Raw genomic sequence first — 16,471 nt, 5'->3', positions numbered from 1 at the left:
AAAGGACCTATTTGTACAAATATATTTATAACAGCTCTTTTCATGGTGGCTAAAAATTAGAAATTGAAGGGATGGCCATCAATTGGGGAATGGCTAAACAAGCTGTGGTATATGATTGTGATGGAATATTATTGTGCTATAAGACAAGACAAGCAGGATGATTTCAGAAAAACCTGGAAAGACTTACTTGAACTGAACTGCTGCATGAATTGATGCAAAGTTAAGTGAACAGAAGAACATTGCACACAATGACAGCAATATTGTATGATAAAGAACTGTGAATGACTTAGCTATTCTCGACATTACAATGATCCAACATAATCCCAAAGGATTAATAATGAAGCATACTATCCACCTCCAGAGAAAGAACTGATATTGTTTGAAAACAGACTGAAGCATACTATTTTTCACTTTCTTTCTTTCAGTCTTTTTTTTTATTTGAGTATTCTTATACAAAATGACTAATACGGAAATGTTTTACATGATTGCATATGTATAAGCTATATGATTGCTTACCATCTCAGGAAGGGGAGAAGGGAGGGACAGAGAGAGGGAAGGAAGAAGGGAGGGAGGGAGGGATAGAATTTGGAACTCAAAGCTTTAAATAAAAATGTTACTACAGAAATAGTCATGTAGAGACAAAGCCCAGATACTGGTATCAGGGAGAAGCTCTGCAACCACAAGCTCAGCAGCAATTAATGAAGCGATCACGAAGCTAGAGAATGGGCACAGGCACAAGTAACAGAAGGCAGGGTGATGACATCACCAGAGAGTAGCAGCAATTCTGCTATACTGGGAAGTCATGAGTTGCCACTCTACACATATGCTCCAGCCACACCTATTCCCTGTGTTTGACTCTGCATGTAGCTTAGCCATATGTGTTTCCCATGTGTGTTCCTCTTGAATAATCCCTATATACATCCCCTCTTCCTACTCATGATGTATGTAACTGAGTGCTGGTATGCTCCAGATTTATGGGAGCAATTCTATTTCTTGGAGGGGGTGGGGATAGGTTCAACATGATACCTCAGAATTTTGTTTTATTTGCATTTATCTTATTATTAGTAAATCAAAGCATTTTAAAATATATTTTATTTTTCCCCAATTACATGTTAAAACAATTTTTAAGCATTTTTAAAAGTTTTGAGTATTAGAAGATAAATACAGTGCCGTAGCTGCTCTGGGAAATGTTTTCATTAGAAGAGAGCTCTGTAGTTGCTGAAAGCTCATTGGAGAAAGCAGAATGCTCCTGGATAAAGAGCTGGCTGGGCTTGTTTGCATTGTCCAGAGAGTAGGTATGAGGAGCTTTGCAATTCTCCAGCTTAAGGGAGCTGCTTTTGACTGAAATAATTTTGTTTAGCTCTCAGCAAAGAGAACATACTCAGAAAGCTATAGACCCCAGACTTGGGGCTACTGTTTTCAGTGCTACTTTGCTTAATTTTTTTAATTAATTTTTTTCATTTATTAATGCTTTATTTTTTCTCTCTTTAGCATTTCCCCTCATCCTACTGAAGAAGAAGAAAAAGAAAGACAAAACTCTAATAACAAATAAACATAGTCAAGTGAAACAAAGTAAAACAAATTGGTGGTGTCCAAAAGTCTCATTCCGCAAATTAGCCTAGTATTTATCTGTTAAGAGGGACAGCTTTGCTTTATTAAAAGAGCTTAACATTGCTTTTGTGGCCTGAGAGTAGTTGAGAGGCAGTTTTGTCCTATAGGAGAAAGGAGATGCTCAGAAGTGCTGTTGGTGATCTATAGTATAAATTTATCCCTCACACCTAGACCTGCAGCCTCACTCTTAGATTTCTGTAAGTATATACCCTCTCTCCTCTATCTTTCATTCATCCTTGCCCCACAACACTTTGTGCGTTGGTAAAAGAGCATGACACAGGTTCATGGGTAAACTGTTATATGTTGTTTTGATTATTCCTGCTTCTGCCTTCTACTGAGTAAATGTTATATTATGATTATGATTGGTTTTGCCTTCTTGCTTTGTAAATGTTTCATGTTTAAGTTTATGAGGTGATAGTATCATTATGAGTGTTCTGTATAAATAGGAAGCTTATGAGTGGGGCTCAGGAGCTATAATCAGGAATATAAACCTCTATTTCCCCTACACCAGAGTTACTCCCAGCTACCAATTGTAGCAGAATGTTTGTGTATGTAGCTAGCCTCCTCTGAGAACCCATCCCACCCCTACCCCTAGACTTGTCAGCATGAAGGTAGGTCAGGACGAGTGAGTCAACCCACAGAGAAAGAAAAGGAAGATGTAGGTGCCACATCAAACACCACACCCATGAGCTTCACTGCCAACCTGAGCGGGCCAGAGCTATTCACAGGCTACATTTATGTAAAGAAATGCTTGAAAATATTACAAATGATCATGAGATAGTTACCTACATTTTGAATGGTATGTAATATCAGATATATGGTGTTATTACATGAAAAGATTCAAACACCATTATGATTATTTATCCTCTGTTAGATTTAACATTCTTGGTACTGTTCAGAAGAAGGTAATTAGTGTCTTGGGAGTTCATAAGCCCCAAAGAAAGGGTAGTCCCATAATGTGGGAGGTGAGGTGCACAGAAGTAAAACTTTGCATTTCACACTCTGAAAATGCAAACTGAAAAATCATTATCAAGTGCATGAAATTAGCCAGTTGCAAAAGTAAACCATTCCCAACAGATAGTGACTAAATGGGTTGTTAATGAGATTAGGGTATCTCTGGAAACTCCTTTTAGAAGACAACATTTTAAAATTAAAGCTAAAAAATATGTGGTCTCAATTTTATCACAGTATACCCAACATAACATTGTTAGGATGGTGGCAGAGTTACACACTGAGTTTGGAAAAAAGATGAGCAAAACAGTTGGAAAATGTCAGGGTGTCCTCAGTACTGTCTGGGGAAGCAGGTGTTCTGATTCTAATAACTATCAACAATAATCTATCTGGACAGAAATATCTTTAGTGTGATAAGGAAACTCCAAACTTTAATAAAACCATCTCTTAAGAAACATTTTGGATCAAGAAACCTTCTATGATAAAATGCGAGGTGTTCTAGGTCTGGAATTAGGGGACCTAGGTTCAAATCCCTTTTCTGCCAAATACTACCCTCTGTAACTTTGGGCAGCTCACTTCCTCTCTATGGATCTCAGTTTTCTCATTTGTAAAATGAAATTAGACTAGATAGTCACTTCCAGCTCAAAATCTATAATTCTATGATCTCCTCTGTAGACTTATCTATGAAGAAGAAGTGCCCTGTGCAAATGATTGATATTTCATATCTTGCTGGCTAGAGCTCACACTTGGAATGAATTAAGTTGATATTGTTTTATAAATCATAGGAGTACAGGATCATAGGTTTAGAGATGGAAGGGCCCATCTAGTCTAACCCAACCAATACCTTATGAGTTCAGACGGTATGTATCAGTATCCCCAGATCCTGATCATATTTACAGTACATGCATTTTCCAAATCAAAAAATGGTTATAATAATAATATAAATATTAATAATAAATAAATAATAGCATAAAATGGTTTTTTCTTGCTTTGCATAACTTGTGGCCAATTAATCATAAAACCATAAAATTTCAGTCAGATAGGACTTCAGCAACCATCTAGTCTAACATATAATAATAAAACAAATCCCCATTACAAAATATCCCATAGTTGGTAATTTAGCTTCTGCTTTAAAAAACCTCCAATAAGGAAAAATCTACTCTCTCCTGAGGTAACCCATTCCACTTTAAGATGCCTCCAATTTTTAGGAAGTATTTCTTTGCAACTTCTGGCCATTGCCTCTGGTGCTATCTCTGGAGCCAAACAAAACAATTCTAATTGATCTTTGGCAAGAAAGTCCTTCAGACACTCAAATGCAGCTATCACATTCCCCCTGAGTCTTTTCTCCTCCGGGACAAATATCTACAGTTTCTTCAACAGATCTTTATGTGGCATGAACTTGATTCTTTCACCATTCATTGAAACAATCAACAAGTAGTTATGGAGTATCTACTGTATATCAAGTGCCATGCTGAGATACAAAGATTAAAAAAAAACAATCCTTGCTTTCAATGAACTTACATTCTACATCCCTAGAGACCACATGTATGTATGTAAGCCTACAAGGTTTAAATATATAACATTTATGTAAATACAGACCCACAACTTGAGTGCTTCAATCAAACACTGATGGACATGCTGGGAACATTGAAGCCTGAACAAAAAATCTCAGAGAAGCCAGCATGTACCATTTCTAGTTCAGGTGTACAACTCTATCAATTTGATGTCTTTATACTATATTTAATAATGTTTGAGGAGTGTATGGGGTGTTCAGGGAGGACCAGCCCTCTGGTGTGAGGGCCTGCCAAGACCTTTTCAGAGCTGCTCATCTACCTTTGTGTCCACTTTTTACCCAACTCTCACCTGTGACTTGAAGAAGCTGTAGCATGCACAGTAGTCACACCCTGGTAAAACCATCTCAGCAGATGGGGTAAACCAGATTGAGGGTTACCAATGGGCCTCAAACCCATCAGTGACTTAGGGCGATGTCTACTCCATCTGAAGACATTCTTCCACCCTCATCATGTAATAAGCAGATGAGAACAATATGTTCCAGTGGCCACAGAGGCCCCTGAAATAGGAATTGTAGAGCATTTAGAGCTTGATCAGACATGAAAGACACCAAGATCATCCACTGCATCCCAAGCCATCACCAGTCATCTTGACTTCTGTCTTACCGCTGGACTTTGATGACTCTGGAAGAGACTCTGGAAGAGGCTGACAACTTTCCACAACTCTGCTTCGCTTAAATCCAATTCATGCACAAGTCAAGACATCACTCCATGATGTCACTGGTCCTCTTCAAAAACAAAGGATTAACAACAACAATAATCTTTGAGCATGAACTATATGCACCTGTTGACTTATGCAATGGAATCTCAGAGACTGAAAAGGATAGAATTACTCACAATCAATATATTTCAAGGTTGAGGGAGAAGTTGAAAGTTCACCCACTAGCTAATATTTTATCTCAGAATAGTTCTGACAAAAATTTACAAGTACAATGCTCAAATTCATTATCAAGAATGACAGCAAGGTGACAAAGTTTTTCTAAGAAACATTGTAAGATTGGGGAATTTACAAGTTAGCAGATTCTTCCTATCAATGGAAAAGAATATCCGTCTGAGAAACTGTAAATGTTCTACCAAAGTTGTAGAGGCTACAACATTACTCATGGCAGTAATACATGATAGGAGGTAAGGTAGTGCAGTAGAAAGAGCTCTGAACTTGGAGTCACAGAATCTGTATTAGAATTACTGCTCTGTATTTACAATCTGTCTAATGTTGGGGTCCTCTCTGAGAACAAAGGACAAATAACAACAATATTGGACAAATCACTTACTCTCTCTGTTTCCCCACCTGTAAAATGAGCAGACAGCTAGGTGGTATAATGGATCGAGCACTGGGCTGAGAGGCAGGAAGATCTGAGTTTAAATCCAGCCTCTGACACTTACCAGCTGTGAGATCCTAGATGAGTCACCTAAATCCATTTGCCTCAGTTCCTCATCTATAAAACGGGGACACACTAGAGAAGGAAATAGCAAACCATTGCCAAGAAAATCTCATTGACAAAAGTCCATGAGATCCTGTAAAGTCAGACATGACTGAACAACTGAACAACAGCAACAAAAATGAGGAGGCCGGGCTGGATGACTGCTATGGTTTATTCCAGTTCTAAATCTACTATCATAACAAAAGATAAGATGAGAAGCACTCTTGCTTGTTGTATGCCCAGGAAGTATTGAATTCAATTCAGTGTGTATTACTCTAAAAGCACTTTTTCATATAATATCTCATTTGATCCTCACAACAATACATGAAGTCAATAGAGAAGGTATTATTATTCCCATCTTATAGGCAAGGAAACCTGAGGGTGAACAATTTCAGTGATTTTTCCAAGGTCCCATAGCTAGTAAGCAGCAAAGCTAGGACTCTCAGTCCTTTTGATTTCAAGTCCAGGGCTCTTCTTGCTACACCATCAGATAGATATAACTATTAGCAATTATATCACATGCACATGGCATATGCAGGTATATAGTACATAATATCCAAATTAAAACTGTAAGCCATAAACCAAAACACATAGGTCACATGCAGAAATATAATATGTATCATATATCAAAGTAGCTGTGACATAGGTTACAAGCAAATATGTATTCCATCATATATGCATCATATATATGCAAAGTTGCATACTAAAAGCAGCAGTTATATGTAGTAATATAACATGTGTCAGGATTTTATATACATCATACACACTCCATTAGAGAACATCATCTTGTTCCGTGAGTAACACCTTCACCTGCCTAGTTGCTGGACAGATAATCCTGGCACTCCTGCAGTGAGTGACAACCTGAAAACAATTTTGCATCCTCAGTATCCTCACCTGGTGCAAATATATATCTCTGGCCATATTCTAATAGGCAAACATTTTTGCTCAAAGAGTTTAGCAACTAAGCAAAGAATATTTATAGCACCATGCAAGCTACTTTTTTGAAAAGAAAATGTAGGATCTTTAATAAACTAAATAAATAAACATGGTCTCTCCCACTGTGACTGAAAATACTTTCTCTTGTTCCTACTCCTTCTAACCATAGACCCCATTGAGAGAAATAGACAGACAGACATTTGACAGAAGATAGATAGATAGATAGATAGATAGATAGATAGATAGATAGATAGATAGAGCATTTATTAAGGGCTTACTGCATGCCAGGCACTGTGCTAATTGATGCACTGTTTACAATTGCATTGTGACCCATGGGTCAGTCTAGGAGGTCATGGTTAAAAAAGATTAGTGAATCTGCAAAGTTGTTCTGATGCACGCCCTCCTTCTGCCACCCCATGTCCAGCTTTGTACTTAACTCATGGTTTTTCTGTTCTTCTGCAAACCAGGGTGATCTCTCTCTAGGAGTGGTTGCCTCATTTTGGAACTTGGACTTGTTGACACTATTGGCTAGTTCCCCATTACTGTTGTACCCTTGGTTTTCTTTTTTCACAAGTGAAGCAATACTTCTGCTTTGTTCAGCAAAACCACAGTCACCTTTGTTAGTGGTACACACATTTCTCACCTATAACCTTGAACTAAATACCATAAATACTTGAATCATACTTGTGTAGAGAGCATCAGAACTTGAGGAGCTCTGGTACTGTTACCAGTGGTGCAGTAGCCACAAGCTCTAGGGTAAAATCCACTAGTTTCAATCTCAGGAGCTGAACTCAAGGTCATTTTTCCTTTGACTCATTAGGTTCCAATTCAGAGTTTACTCTGGAAAATCTCCAAAAATGCTCATATCTCAGTCTCCACAAATGTGAGTAACAAAACTCACATCCCCTCTGTGAGCACTCATATAACAAATGCATGTTAGGTAAAAGATAATCTTTATTTTATTTACTCCACAGAAATAGAAGAGGTACAAATAATTCACAGGAACCTAAAAACAGAAAATAAAAAACAATAAGTATTCACTTTAGCCCATAAACTCCCCTCAGAAAAGAACTGAACTAGGGATTGGCATTAGAATAACTCCTTTGACATTTGGATAAAATTTTTCTTTCCTACAAAGGCCTACACAGTCCTTTCCAGACTTGTAGTGTCAATCTGTGGTTTAGATTCTCCCCAAGAGACAAAGACACTTTGGAGTTGATAGATGAGCAATACCCCTTCTTATTTAACTCAACAGTCTGAATCACGCACAATAATAGCAGATGGAAAAGTCCCATTACCTTTTTTTTCTTTTTCAGAAACACTTAGGAGTTACCTGTGCTTGCCTATAGCTTTCTCTCCCACTCAGCCTAACAGGAGAGTTTAGAGCATTCTTTCATATGGCTTTGATTTCTTTTTCTGAAAACTGCCCATTCATATCGTTTGACCACTTATCAATTGGGAAAGGACTGTTATTCTTATAAATTTAACTGAGAGAGAGAGAGAGAGAGAGAGAGAGAGAGAGAGAGAGAGAGAGAGAGAGAGAGAGAGAGAGAGAGATGAGCCTTTATCAGAGAAATTTGCTGAAAAAAATTTCTCCCAGTTTTCTGCTTTTCTTCTAATCTTGGCTACATTGGTTTTGTTTGTGCAAAACATTTTTAATTCAACATAATCAAAACTATCTATCTTGCATCCTGCAATGCTCTCTATCTTTTGTTTGGTCATAAATTCTTACCTTATCCATAGCTCTGACAAGTGAACTATTCCATGCTACCCTAATTTCCTTATGGTATTGCCCTTTATGATGGGAAGCTATGTGGTGTGGTAGAGACAGTACTGAGCCTAGAGAAAAATCTTAGAGAAAAAATCTGGTCTGAGACACTTACTTGCTGTGTGATCCTAAACAAGTTACTTAGCCCCATCTGCCTCAGTTTCCTCATCTGTAAAATGAGATGGAAAAGGAAATGGCAAACCACTTCAGTATCTTTGCTAAGAAAACCCCAAAAGAGGTCAAGAAGGTTCAGATTTAACTGAAAAATAACCAAACCAAATCACCCTCTATTTGTAAATCATTTACCCATTTTGACTTTATCTTGGTATATGGCGTAAGGTGTTGGTCTATATCTAATTTCTGCTAAACTACATTCCAGTTTTCCCAGCAATTTTTGTCAAATGTCAAATGTCAAGTGAGTTCTTGTCCCAAAAGCTTGGATCTTTGCACTTATCAAACACTATGGTCATTACCTACTATGTATTATGTACCCAATCTATTCCACTGACCCACCACTCTATCTCTTAACTAGCACCAGATTGTTTTGATGATTACTGCTTTGTAATATAGTTTGAAGTCTGGAACTGCTAGGCTAACTTCCTTCACACTTGTTTTTTTCATTAATTCCCTTAATATTCTTGACCTTTTATTCCAGATGAACTTTGTATTTTTTTCTAGCTCTATAAAATGATTCTTTGGTAGTTTGGTATGGCACTGAATAAGTAAATTAATTTAGGTATAATTGTCATTTTTATTATATTGGCTCAGACTGCCTGTGAATAATTAATATTTTTCTAATTGTTCAGATTTGACTTTATTTGTGCGAAAAGTGTTTTGTAGTTGTATTCATATAGTTCCTGGGTTTTTTCTTGACAGGTAGCCTCCCAAGTATTTTATATTGTCTACAGTTATTTTAAATGAAATTTCTCTTTCCTTTTCTCGCTATTGGACTTTGTTGGTAATATATACAAATGCTGATGATATGTGTGGGTTTATTTTATATCCTGCAACTTTGTTAAAGTTGTTAATTATTTCAACTAGTTTTTTAATTGATTCTCTAGGATTCTCCCAGTATACTATCATATCATTCTTGAAGAATGAGAGTTTTGTTTCCTCCTTGCCTATTCTAATTTCTTTGGGTTCTTCTTCTTGTCTTATTGCTGTAGCTAACATTTCCAGTACAATATTGAATAATAGTTGCAATGATGGACATCCTTGCTTCATCCCTGATCTTATTGGGAAGGCTTCTAGCTTATCCCCATTCCAGATAACACTTGTTACTCATCAGTCCTCTTGAAAATGTGCCAATGAGCATGTCTAAAAGACATGCTTTAGGGAGAAGGCTTTAGGGAGGAGAGGCATTGATCAGAGAGCTCCCCCTGATAAACTGCCCTTAAAGTACTATGTCTGAAAAATAACAATAAAAATTCACATTTATATAACTCTTTGTGTACACATAAAGAGCTTTCACAATCTATAATATGGGTGTAATACAAGTATTATTATCCCTATTTTATAAATTAAACTATATCTTAAATTAAAAATTGAGTGAACTTTTCAAGGTCACAGAATGAGTGGCAGACAGATCCAGAAGCTACTATTTCTGAGCTACTTATGTGACAGTGGGCAAATCATATAACTCTTCTGAGCCCCAGTCTCCTCATCTGTTAAATTAAAAGAATTGGACCAGATTATTTCTAAGGTCCTTTATTATTCTAAATCCTATGATTCTAAAGTCTTTCTCACCCCACCCCTCAAGTCCAATGCTCTTTCAAAAATACCATGCTTCCTTTATAGGAGTACTTAGGAAACATGCCAGGAAATCTGACTAATAGAAAAAAACACTGGATCTGATTTGTCAGTAATTGCTGACTCCATGGCTCTACAGAAAAGAGGGCATTAATGTTGTTTCAAGTTTTACCTGTTTTGGATGAATCATCACAGCTGAAGTGTGTGCAATAAATTGTGTGCTTGCCTATAAACTTCAGAGCCAACTTGGTATTTAAAAAAAGCAAACCCAGATTATATATTATATTCATTCATTTATTCAAAAGCCACTTACTAAGTTCCTATATTACTATTTTTTAAAAATATTTTTTCCAATTACATGGGGGGGGGGAAATCAACATTCTTTTTTTTAAATTTTGAGTTCCAAATTCTTGTCCTCCTTCCCTTCCCCCCTCATTGAGAAGGCAAGCAATGTTATATGGTTATACATGTGCAGTCATGCAAACATATTTACATATTAGTCATATTGTAAAGAAAACACAGACAAAAAACCCAGAAAAATAAAAAAAGAAGTATGCTTTGATCTACATTCAGACTCTACATTCAGTTTTTTCTCTGGAGGTAGATGGCATTTTTCATCATGAGTCCTCCAAAAATATGTTAGCTTATTGTATTGCTGGGAATACTAAAGCATTCACAGTTAATTATAGTACAATATTGCTATTACTACATACAATGTTCTCCCAATTCTGCTCACTTCCCTTTGCATCAGTTCATGTAAGTCTTACCAGGTTTTTCTGAAAGCATCCTGCTCATCCTATCTTATTCTTGAGATAAGGACCAAAGCTACCCCTGCTCAAGAAATCTCCCTTCCCTACTGGAATCCTGGATTCTAGCACCATACTGCCCAGAAAATTTATAACCCCTTTCTCTACATAGCGGTTTCAGTTAAGCCCAGGAACTCTACTCTCAGGTCACAAGAAGGAGCACTGAACTATCTAGTGGGTAGATGTAAAGAAAATTAAGATAGAATCCATTGCCATCTTGGAATTTATAATCTAAAAGGGAGGAAGGGAAGCAAGACATGCACAACCACCATAACTATGTAATTATTATTATATACCCATCATGCAAAACTGGAAATAAGATGCTTATAAGAGGGGGGAAATTATACAAGGTTCTTATAAGGAAAGCTTTGGTTGGAGATTTTTTTAAATGATCCCTCTACTAATGTATTCAAAGAAAACCAAATGTAATGTGATAATTGGATTTTAAAGTTTCCTGTGATCACATTAAAATTTCTTTTGTTAAATAAGTTTTATTGATAGCTTTTATATTTTGCATCACCAACACTTCCCTCCAGTATCCCTTCTCTTCCCTTTCCCAGAGAGCTAATCCATATAACAAATAATATTTCGGAAGAAAAATAAAATTGATCAATATAACAACAAAAAAGTATGAAATACGTACAGTATACCACACCTATGGACCACCCACTTCTATAAAGGGGTAGGATGGTATATCTTCTACTGTCTTTTCTTTGGAGCCATGCTTGTGCTTTGTAATTTTACAACATTCATTTTTTATCATTTTGTGGTCATTCCTTCCATTTATACTCTTACAGTCAGTGTGTATATTGTTCTGACTCCTTCACTCTGGATCAGTTCATGTAATTTTTCCATGCTTCTCTGTATTCATCATATTTGTCATTTCTTATAGCACGCTAGTATTCCATTACATTCATGTGCCACAATTTGTTTAGCTATAGCTATGCTCAAATCAATGGGATACTACTTTGTTTCCCATTCTTTACTATAATGAAAAGTGCTGCTATAAATATTTTGTGTACCAAAATACAATTCAATTACAAAATACTCCTTAGTAAATAAAGAACTTAAATATTTGGAGGAATATGCAGTTCTCAGGATCATGCCAATACAATAAAAATGACAAAACTACCAAAGTTAATTTATATTTTTAATTTTATACCAATTAAATTATCAAAGGGATGCTTTACTGAACTTGATAATAATAAAATTCACTTGGAAAAATCAAAGGTCTAAAATGTTTACAGAAATAATGAAAAGAAGTACAGGTGAACTTCCAGACCTCAAAACCTTATTATAAATTAACAGTCATCAAAAACATTTGGTATTGGCTTAAAAAAAATAGAGAGGTAGATTAATGGAATAGATTAAACAAGGGAGAATAACAAATAATTGAACTCAATAAACAGAAATTAGATCAACCAGAAAACATAAATCACTTTGGAAAGAATTCTCCATTTGATTTAAAAAAAAACTGTTAGAAAACCTGGAAAGTAGTCTGGAGAAATTAGGCTGAGAACAACTTTTTACACAATATTCTACAACATATTCTAAATTAATAGGTAGACTGCAATATTAAAGATCATGCTATTTTTTTTAATTAAAAGAGAAGCACAAAAGCCATTGCCCAGTAAAGTGTTAACGTCCCCTGTCAAAGGATATAAGCAAACAGTTGTCAAATGAATTGAGAAATATTAAAAACCATATGAAGAATGCTCCAAATAATTACCAAGAGAAATGCAAATAAAAACAACCCCAAGGTTTCACCTCACACAAGGCAAACTCAATCAACATTCTTTAAGTGCCTACTGTGTGCCGAGAATACAAAGAGGCAAAAAAGGAGCTTCCCATCCAATGGAAACAAGTGTATACAAAGCGAGCTAAACACAGGACATATTTTTTTGTTGTTATTCAGTCATATCTGACTCTTTGTGATCCCATTTGGGGTTTGCTTGGCAAGGATACTAGAGTGTTTTGCCATTTCCTTCTCCAGCCCATCTTACAGAGGAGGAAGCTGAAGCAAACAAGGTTAAGTGACTTGCCCAGGGTCACACAACTAGCAAGTGTCTGAGGTTAAATTTGAACTCAGGTCTTCCTCACTTCAAGCCCAGTGTTCTATTCACTGTGCCACCTAGCTGCCCCAATTATTGATATGTATGTATCTGAATTGTCTTTATCTCATCATGAAAGTTACTAATAAATGATGACCCCACCTTGAAGCCATCTCTAATCTCCAGTGATCAGCCAAAGTTGCTATCTTTATATACTAATAAATTCCTTTTAATTCTCTTTGTCCTGAGTTTTGCCTCTTAAGCAGCCCAAACAAAGAACTGTCTTTTCAACAAAAGTCCCCATATAAATGACATTAAAATTTCTACCAGGTTTGTTTTTCTTTTTTTTTTTTAATTGGGGGAAGGGTGTGAGAATAAGAGGGAGAAAAGGAATAAGGAAGATGTGATTTACATGGGGAATGGGAAGGAAGGAAGGAAGCAAAGGAAAAAGAAAAGTCATTGTTAACATTCTTTTTAAATATATAGAAGAAAAAAGAAACAAACATGATAGCTTTGGAAATTATATTCTACATTTATCATATATTTTAAAACAAACTATGTAATAGATTTGCAGTTTCATATACAATTTTCAGCTTTACTGTATATATGGAAACAATAAGATTTATTTGTTGTTTTTCAACTTCAGAAGAATTTTTTAAAATTTCCATCAGATGCCAAAAGGCTCCAGCAAAACTTTTCTTTTTTTTTTTAATTATTATTTCTATCAAGTATGATCTAGAGGACATTTTGGACCTTTTCTTTAACACTATTGCTTTTTTAAAATGGGACCTCTCTTACCTAGAACCAGAAGTTCAAAAGTAGTCCTTTGGCCCAAGACTTTAAGAAATATTAAATACATACATACATACATACATATGTATGTATACATATAGAAATTGCAAAAGATTAAAATTTTAATCCTAAAGGTGATCTTTTCCCCAAACCCTGAGCTTTCTAACCAGATTTTATCTAAACCAGTCTTTTTACAATAACATTACTAAACTGGGTGTGGTGACTATGCTGCAATGATGGTATGTAAGAAACCAAAATATAATCTACCACACCCTGATGAATCTTTATTAAAGGGCACGGTGGGGTGTCAGTTAAACTGATTATAAGCTTGGCTATTTTTAAGGTCTTGTGAATTTAAACTGGGAGGAACTTCTGTAGGGCAACAGTGTAACACAGTTTATTACCCTTTGTTCCACTCCACCCCCATCCCCCACTCACACACAGCAATGTTGACTAGGTGCTGGAGACACAAAAGTAAAACAGTCCCTGGCCTCAAGGAATTTACATTATCCTAGAGGTAAACAACATATACAAAGATAAGTAAAAAAAAAAAAAAGATACTTGCACAAGGAATACAAAGTAACTGACAGCTGCAACACTAACAACCAAAGAAATTAGAAGAGTCTTTTAGAAGCCTCTGGCACTTAAGCTGAGGCTTAAAGTGAGCCAGGAGGAAAAATATTTAGGTGGTTTTTGTACCAAGGAAGGAGAATGCATTTGAAATATCATTCATGGGAAACAGTAAATAGGTCAGTTTGTGTCTAACCTACCTTTAGCACAGTACCTGACACACAGCAATTAATAAATGCTTGTTGACTTTTCAACCCATTCATGCTAAACTCTCCAGTCAAACTTGCTTTCTCATTGATCTTCACACACAAAACTCTATCACCCACAGCTCAACTTTTTTAAAATACTTTCCCTCATTACCAGCAATTCGGCCAACTCCTCACATCCAACTCTTAGAATTTGTAGCTTCATTCAAGATTCTACCACTTCCTGCTCGCACACCACTTGATCCCTGAACCTCACTCCCACTCCTGCACTCTCCCAAGTAAATTGGCTTACTTTACACATAATTTTGTTTATACTTATCTGTGTAAAGTAAGTTCCTTATTATTATATGCTAATTTTCCTGCTACACTCATCCCCTAGAATGTAAGCTTCTAGAGCACAGAGACTGCTTCATTTTTTTATCCCTCCAGAGCTTTGCACTGATTGACTAAAAAGGTGGCTGAATTGAATTGAATTGGGCTGAATGAATAGAATTGAGACTTTCATTGCTCTGGGCAACTCTCTAAGTACTAGGAAACCTGTACAACTTGGCAGTAGGTAGAGGACAAAATTAAAATAGGATAAACTTCTTCAGGCTGCAGATAGGTTTTTAGTGGCTCACTTTCCAAGTAAAGGCATAATTAATGATTAAACTATTTTGCAAATGAACCATATTTTAAAGGGGAAATTTTAATTAATATCAATTATACCTACTACTTAAGATTTTTATTTATTATGAAATCATATTAATGTTTAAAAATCATTTTGCTAAGCAATACAAGTTTTATTACATTTTTTCAGGTTGTCTTATTGTTTACATTTAATAAATGAAATGTATTGTACTTCTTGTCAACAGTTTATCTTACTCCAGGATCATATTTGAAATTGATTTCTTTAGAAATCTGAAAACTAACCTTAGTAGCCACCTCATTTTCTGAGTTTACTTTCTTGAAAAACTATTGTTTTCCCACTGAGATTTTTCAACAATTTGGATGCTTTAATTTGTTTCGCATTGGTGTTCAATTTGCTTAAGTCAGGATGCTTTCATTTGAAATGGCGAGGAAGATTGTATTCCTTTGGAATAGCTATTACTTCTCGGCAAACAAGGCACAGTATTTTGTCTCTCATGTAAGTAAACAAGTATCTATTTGTCCGCTCCAGATTAAACACTCTATTTTCTGATTCGACTTTCTGTTTCTTTTTATCACCCATTTTACAAAGTCATACCAAAAACTTTAATCTTAGAACCCCCCCAAAAATCTCCATAGCGTGTGGGATGCCACTCAAATTAAAAATAAAACAAAACACAGAGGTGTACAAGGAGAAACAGAAAGTTAGTTTATTATAGCTATAATTATTATTATTTCAAATCTCGAGATTTGGGTGTCCCTCCATCAGTCCATCAGTAAGCTCTGATGACAGGAGACGGTCCACAGAGGTAGAAATCAGCTTACATAACCCTGAAGACTCAGTTCCCCCTCCCTCACAGCTGTCCACTAACTTGGCTCACAATCTCACAAGCCAGACTCGAACATAGGACAAAGGACATAGTATACATTTCTATATTTCTTAGTTTGTTGAGATAATGTCAAAGAAGCAATTTTAAAAAGTGTGCAGTTAGTAAGATAATTTACAATTGTTTTGGAAGGTCTTAGGGATTGAACAGACAATGCTGGGAACTGGAAGGCATCTGAATAAGATCCTGTCAAAGGGAGAAAAGGGGAGTAGATAAGGAGCCTTTTAAGGGTTTTCTGGAGCCAGATTCCTTTAGGGACAAAGATGCATTTGAATAAGATTAAAAAGTAAGTTAAGACTTAACCATTAGACAAATTTTAACTATTGATATATGTCACTAAAAAAAATAACTCACAGAAATCTATTCTTAACCCTATCCTACCTTCTGAACTCATTACCTTAATTACACTGAGAAGTCTTCACTGGGACATCCCATTCAATAGCAACTGCTCCCAAACAAAAAAATACTGAACTGATTGTCTGACCTTGGAGAGAGTGTCAGACACTCCTGTAACTTGGAGGACGG

General features: G+C 35.9%; 1 long non-coding RNA gene across 3 annotated transcripts in view; it reads right to left on the bottom strand.

Moving 5' to 3' along the window:
- Positions 1–16,471, bottom strand: part of LOC110202664 (uncharacterized) — a 48,908-nt gene that overhangs the window by 30,875 nt on the left and 1,562 nt on the right. The window contains exons 1-2 of one of the 3 annotated variants that reach the window (XR_013486079.1): positions 4,740–4,858; positions 4,426–4,633 (exon numbers count right to left, since the gene is read on the bottom strand). The exons of the other annotated variants lie outside the window; for them this stretch is intronic. This is a non-coding gene — a long non-coding RNA (uncharacterized LOC110202664). Of the gene's footprint in view, positions 1–4,425; positions 4,634–4,739; positions 4,859–16,471 lie in introns of those variants that run through there. 3 annotated transcript variants of the gene reach the window in all.

The sequence above is a fragment of the Phascolarctos cinereus genome, unplaced genomic scaffold (assembly GCF_003287225.1).
Source record: "Phascolarctos cinereus isolate Bilbo 61053 unplaced genomic scaffold, phaCin_HiC Scaffold_4;HRSCAF=312, whole genome shotgun sequence".
In the NCBI taxonomy this organism is placed as follows: Eukaryota; Metazoa; Chordata; class Mammalia; order Diprotodontia; family Phascolarctidae; genus Phascolarctos; species Phascolarctos cinereus.
This window is presented reverse-complemented; position numbering and strand designations above follow the sequence as displayed.